The sequence below is a fragment of the Nannospalax galili genome, unplaced genomic scaffold (assembly GCF_000622305.1).
Source record: "Nannospalax galili isolate Female #2095 unplaced genomic scaffold, S.galili_v1.0 scaffold326, whole genome shotgun sequence".
Lineage (NCBI taxonomy): Eukaryota > Metazoa > Chordata > Mammalia > Rodentia > Spalacidae > Nannospalax > Nannospalax galili.
The window spans coordinates 56,530-64,058 of record NW_008354421.1 but is presented as its reverse complement, the minus strand read 5'-3'; positions in this window follow the sequence as shown (position 1 = coordinate 64,058).

Genomic DNA, 7,529 nt, shown 5'->3' with positions numbered 1-7,529 from the left:
GTGTGTGTGTGTGTGTGTGTGTGTGTGTGTGTGTGTGTGTAGGGGTTATCATTTCAGAATACTGAGCAGTTATCATGTGCTACTATCTATCTTCAAGTTTCTAATTATATCATCAGGCATGGCTTTGTGAGAGAAGCTGCACAGAATAGTATCAACTGTCCAGTTTCAAAGTGTTAGTAACAAGAAGTGAAAGAGAGACATCCAAATGGACATGCATACTTTCCATTACTACTATCACTAACACAATAAACTTTATTATTAATCAGCATACAGATACAAAACTGAAGAGACACTAGAAAATTCTGACTTGTAATAACTAAGAAGTGAGGAAAATGCCAGTCTCTAATGAAGCTCTCTTACATAATGATAATACTGTGTCTAACTATAACAGTGTGTAGATATAGAATGACCTGAAGTTGTGGCTCCTGTCATATCTACAGCACCTGTGCAGAAAATGCAGCTGTCATTGTGAGGCCCAGGACAAACCTGTGAACCAGAAAGCAATACTACAAACCAAGACTGAAAATATGTTTCATTAAAAATTTCAATTCATAGGGACCACATTTCAATTTTTTCTAAATGTTGTCTTTTAAAGGATATTTTTCTGTGCTGATATTTTATCATGGATTCCATCTTGTGTATACTTGAAAATTTAAAATTTTGATCATATAACTCATGTTTCATGATAATGAGGGGTTAGGTTTTATGTCACTATGCAAACTTTATTTTGCAATGCTTATTCAGAGTTTGATGGTATTATTCGAATCACCTAAGCTTTCTGTAGTTTGGATGTTATATATGTAAGTGTCAGATGAGAAAGCTGACAATTGAGTTTTTAAGTTGCATAGGATAAAGTACTAAGGGGAGGCAGACCTACAAAATGCCAAATCTCAAAACCTGTTTTCAGCATCACGCTGCCTTCTGGCAAGCTGGCTTCCCTCTCTTACTGAACATGCCTCTAGAAGGTAAGTAATTTATTACTGTACAGAATTTCAACAGAACAAGTTTTATTAAGTGGAGTAATCTGTCTTTTGTCATTTCACTTACTTTTTAAATTAGCTGATAAAATTTATGGATATTTATAAAAGTAATAGAACTGATACGTTTATCTTCACAAATATAATGGGATTACCAACGATTCTATAATAAATACTCATTTTTAATTTTTAATCTTATTTTTGAGAGTGTCGTACATGAATATTGTATCAGTATTGCTTCTGTCCCTCTCAGTTCCCCAACAACTCCTCCCACATCTCTTCTGATGACAATATAATAGTTCTCAAATATGGATATGTTGAACTGGGGGAAAGGGGAGCCTAGACTGAGTAGGACAGTTTGCTTTTGAAACTATTTGACAAAACCAAGATGAAAGCAATTGGCATGAAAGCCAGGCTGAAAATGCGAGGAATAAATTCCAAGCTCTTTGAAGATGTCAGTTATTTAGAGGAATGCAAAAGCTCATCAGAGTGGGAACTGAAAACATGAACAGAAATCGATTACAGCTTAAAGGACTCTTTTTGGCCAACCTTCTAATCTGCGGGCCAGAGTTCTAAATCGCTGTGTTAACCAGTGACTGGCCCCAACCCTCCATCAGCCTTATGCACTGTGGGATCCTTTACAACACTTGTTAAAGCTGTATACTGTATATAATTCTGCAATATGACACTTTACCACAATAATTCCTATGGATTATAGCACCCATGTCACCTGCTCACCATCCTTGTCAGTAACTCAGTCATTGTTCAGCTCATGACTTTGACGTTCTATTTCTGTGGAAGCTTTGCTGAAGGCATCTAGTGCCTACTTTTCTTTCCATCAGTGTGACATATCTAGTGTCTTGTCAGGCTTGGCTCCCCTATGGTGCTGTCTATCAGGAGGCATTTAGTCTTCAAAGCATCTTTCCTCAGCTTCAGTGGGTCTACTCTTCCTGGGTTGCCTCCTATAACATGGGCTGATCACTTTTTGTCTCTTTTTGACTTTTAAACATTCAGTTCCACTGTAAAGCTTGAAGCTCCTCATGCCTGTCCTAAGTCATCTTCTCATTTCACATGAGGTATGTTCCTACTCAGAGACCTCAGTTCTCAATCACAAATTAATGACTCATTTGTGTAGTCAGTCAGCCCAACAGCATGCATGAATTTAGGGCTGAACATGAACACAGGCACACAAATGAGTTTGTCACATCAGATTCTACCAGTACAGTCCTGTACTCTTTCACACCATGCTGGCCCCTTGTAAATGTATGCTGTCTCGGAAAATAATAAGGTAGTTGAGTGTTAAATACCTCACCCATGTTCCTCAGGACATTCCTCTTCATGTTCAATTTTTACTCCAATGGAGTATACTTTTATAACGTTCTAACAGAATATTGTTTCACTAATATCTATTTTTCACCTATGGGCTTAAACATTTTCAGTGTTGTAGTTTGGCAACTATGTGACATTGATGGATAAATAATATAGGATTCTAGCGTGCTAGGCTACTGAATCTGTGAATGTTACTAAGATTCAGTTTCTCTTATGTTATGACTTAGTTTCTTTCCCGGTTGCTGTGGTAAAATGACCTGGCTGGTAATTTAAGATTCTGTCTGTTATGGTAGAGAAATCAAGGTACAAAAATGTGAAGCAGTTGGTAACACAGCATCCACAGTAAGAAAAATTAGGATGGATGAAATTGGAGCTGCTGATCAACGAACACCCTCAATGACTGGATCTTTCTCCCTCAATTAAGTTAATCAAATTAATCTGCCACAGACAGGCCCTGAGGCCCATTTCCTAGGTGGTTATAAGATCCTTTCAAATTGACAACAGAATGATCACACAGTCAAAATCACCTCATTTAAAACTAAGAAAAAGAGTGGGGCTGGAGAGATGGCTCAGCGGTTAGGAGCACTGACTAATATTGCAGAAGACCAGGGTTCAATTCCCAGTCCCTACATGGTGGCTACGATCCATCCTTAACCCCAGTACCAGGGGAATCCAAGCCCCTCTTCTGACCTCTGTGGCATTGCACAACATGGGCGCACTCATATATATTCAGGCAATACACTTGTACACATAAAATAAAATATTTAAAAAAAAACTAAGAGAGAGAAAATGAAGACCCAGATCTTTGATATGACTGCTAGCAAGTACATGCCTGGGCCCATTTCCATTTTAATCCTTGTAAAAATCCTTGTAAATTTATTTATTTATTTATTTATTTATTTGTTTGTTTTTATTTTACTTATGTGTTTTACGTACATCTATGTACCACATGTGTACAATGCCTGCAGAAGTCAGAAGAGAGCATCAGATCAGATACCCTGGAACTGGTGGTGTGGATGATTAGAAGCCATGATGTGGGTGGTCGGAAACAAACCCAGATCCTCTACAAGAGCAGCCAGTGTTCCTAGCTGCTGAACCATCTCTTCAGGCCCTTCATTTTAATCTTGATTAGATTTTCTCATATATCTCTTGTCCAAGCGTACTGGGGTTGGACAATGTTCTGTTTAGGGAACCAGGTCATCCCAAGATAGAATTTTCTCATTTTTGTGATGTCATTTTTCATTTCTTTTCTTTAATCATAATTGAATTTTTGTATAACTTCTAATTTTATATCAAAGTGCTGCAAGTACTTTCAAAGGAATAGAGGAAACTGCATGATTTTCTTAGAGGCTACTGGAGAAAGGAGTCAAATGTACATGGGACTAAAGATTGTCCTCTCTTTCAGGGAAGTGAATTGGAGGAGAGGGATATGGAAACAAGGAGGCGGCACGAGGGATGAGTAACCATGAGGAAGGAGCAGACAACTTGCTCTAGTCTGTGTAGAAGTGATGCTTGGTTGAAAGTCTGCAAAGCTGAGGAACTCTGATGAAGGGCCAAGATTGTGAAATACATATCCTTATCTTTCTCTCAGTAAGAAATAATTAAACCCTTTAGAAAGTACTCATCATTTTATTCTGATAGTTTTATTGAGGTTTAATGATATATGACTTGTCAATATTGAATTTGATGAGTTTGTAACTATACAGTCTCCTCTTTCACCATCTCACACTGACTCTAAGATGTAATCAACACCTCCCACAGTTGCCTTGTTTGTTTATTTATTTATTTAGGAAAGAATGCATGACTTATCCTCAACTAATTTTGTATTTTCCAATATTTTAAATTATAACAATTTTGTTAGCTATACAGTAGATCTCTGGAACATAATTCGGGTAAAACTGAAAATATACCCTTTGCTCATCAGCTCCCAAATTACTCTAATTCCTAAAGACTACTACCATATGACTCTCCCAGTTTGACCCTTACATATATTTTATATAATTAGAATCAAATTTTATTGTCAAAAATGTTAGGCAAATTTACCTAATTATGCTGCTTACTTCTTATTTTTACAATATCTGTATCTAAACATCTTCCCATGACAGAGATTAAATTTTGTGTGTTCCTGTGTAATGATAGGATATATGCTAAAATGAGATACTATACTCTCAATTTCAAATTAAAATTTCAATTTTCCATTTTGAAATCCTCAGAAATGAGAGGCAATAGGCTTAATTTTCTGATCTCTATTTTTTCAAACATTAACTTTGGCATGCTGAATCATTTTACAAAACACAGAGAATTTAGTCTATTAGTTAAAAAATGTTGAAATATAGAAGTTGTGCAAATTAGGAAAATAAAAAATAAAAAATTAAAATATGCACAAGGAATAGTGTAATAAAAAATAGCTGGTGCTTAACCACAAATTAGGAAAGCTTAATGCAAAATAGTTATATCATGTAGACATCACTGTTGTGATGGATTAGAGCCTCATGGAAAAAGTTAGCTTTTGAAAGTGAGTTTTTACAAAGAGCCTTGCCTGTGCCCATCTATCATGGACATACCAGTGGACTTTCTGATCTAAAACTGTAAAATTTTCTTTATAAAATTCTCAGGGCATTGTTTTATCACCAGAAAAAAGACTCAGAAATGTTTACACATGCATGTTTTCAATTTTATATCTGCCTATATGAATGTATATCTGTACTTGATAACTGTGAAATATAATGTATATCTGTATTGATAACTGTGAAATATATTCATTTATAATAGACTTGCACACACATGTATCCCATTGGAGGAATCACTATTCAATGATAGGCTTCTTCCTGCTTAGCTGTTAAGGCAAAACTCTCATCTTCAATAGAATTACCTAACTTTGTGCTTTGTTCTGAACTGAATAATGATTCAACAAGAGCTTAATTACTTCTGAGTTAAAGACCAAATATTTCTGATTCTGTGAGGCTTGGAAAAATATGCCCTTTTATGGCTCATAACATAAAACTAAATTTATATTATAGGAAATCATATTGGGGTATGACCTAGCAGTTATATACCAGGAATGGTAATACATGAACCAGATGTGTGGATGCTACTGACTACTACATTCTCAACTTGTTTCTCCTAGGTGAGTGTATGTGCTGAGTGGACATCTAGGGATTCCCGGAGAGACTTTAGTCTGTCCCAGTTTCCAGTTTGAGGGATCTCTTTGCCAACAACTACCAGCATCTTCAGATTGCACATCTTCAGAAGAGAGTCTTCAGGACAAGTCGGCTGATGTAATCTGTTGTCCTCACAATCTGTTATTTTAGGCTTTCTAAAGTCAGTGATAAAGATACACCATGAGGCAACCTGGAGAGACAATAATTCACCTCTCAGAGATGTGGCATCTTGCAATTAAGTCTAATAGTCCCAGAACATTCTAGATTAGAAATCCGTGCCATAAACTGGTGAAACTTTTTCCTGAGACACTTGAGGCAGTAAATAAGGGCTTGGGTTGCTACAGTAGAGGGCACTTCCTTCTTTACATGGTATTGTTCTCTGCTCCTTTTTTGGTATCTGTGATTAAGGTCCCTTCTTTTCTCTCTTCTGTGATACCTCCCAGGGCAGGCTTGATTTGTACCTCTGAGACTTTAGTCTCCAGTTCCTTGCCCACCTCGAGCCTGGTGCTTTGTTTGAGTTATCACATTCCCTGATGTGCACTAATGAGCCTTCATGTCTTCAATTAAAACTATAGAATTTGATTTATATAAAGGATGAATTGTGTGGTTACAGCATATAAATGCCCTAAGGACTTTAAATGTTCATTAGATGCTACAAATACAGCTGCTTCAAAATATTATCACACGAAATCAATACACTGGATCTAAATAGACTAAACAGTGGTGTGCTGGTTAAGTAGCTCTGTATAATATCATTTCCTTAAAAAATCTACTTTTTATGTGTTTGTAAATATTTCTTTTACAAAACTCAAGGTGTTAATGTTACATAGCCGATTGAGCAGTCTAAAAGTAGAGAACAAAATTATCATTCCCAAGTTCGTGTGATGTAACTACAGTCCGTTTCATTAAAACTTCAATGTGTACCTAAGCTGTTTTTATTTAAATGTTACGATGGTATCATGTCTCACTATTACAGAATGATTTTCATGAAGTTATTATACCAAATCCTATCATGTCTACAGCAGGGGATGAAGAAAATTGACAACACAGTTATTGAACATGTAAAATTCAGTCAGTACCTGGTCAGAATATAAACCAATTTAATCAACTAGGGAATTATTCAGTTAAAAGGAAGAGATGCATTGTTGAGATCTATGTTGTTGAAAATGGTCACAGATGGGACAAGGGGACAGTGAGAGATTAAGTAATTATTCTTAGTAGAAAGCAATGGATGAGATAGTATAATTGAAAGCACAGCACTATATAGTAGAAGCCTAGTATTAAAATAGCTGCTGTTGGTAGAATTGGTAAAATGTGAATGGCACTTGAGAATTCTGTAATAGTGTTCTACCATGCTAGATCTCCTTATTGGCAGGTTTGTCTGATAGTTAAGTTACAGGAGACTCACTCTGGATAATTTAGGGGTGGCAGTGCAATATATTGAACAAAAGCCTCTCCTTGCATCTGCATGTGCACAGCTCAGAACATCCAGTGAGGCAAATAATCTTTTCTTTTCCTCTACCTCTCTCCTCTTTTTTCCTCTCTTCCTCAACCAGTGGGGATCTGAGTTAAGGTGATAAGAAAATTTAATACAGCTCTTCTACATTTATTTTTGGCACAAAATTATTATATGATTATGTGAAATAAAGGGATATAATGTTATCATTCTTTTTTAATATCTTATTACTTTCATTTTTATTTATGTGTATGAATGTACTGTCTGCATGTGTGTAAGTATACCTATGGATGCAATGACTGCAGAGGTCCGAAGGCATTGGATTCCCTGGAAATGGAGGTACAGAAGGATGTTTGCTATCATGTGAGTGCTAGAAATTGAACTCAGGTCTTCCGCAAGAACAGTCAGTGCTCTTAACTGCTGAGCTATCTCTCCAGCCCCAATGTGTTCATACTTTAAAATGTTCTTTTAATTGTACAAAAATGCATTTGGAACATCCATGCAAGTTTACAGGTAAAAATTTAGTCTTGTTAATTTTTGAATTCCAAATGGACAGGGAGAAAGTGAAATGTCATGGACATTTCTGGGATTAGTTCTGAGACCTTA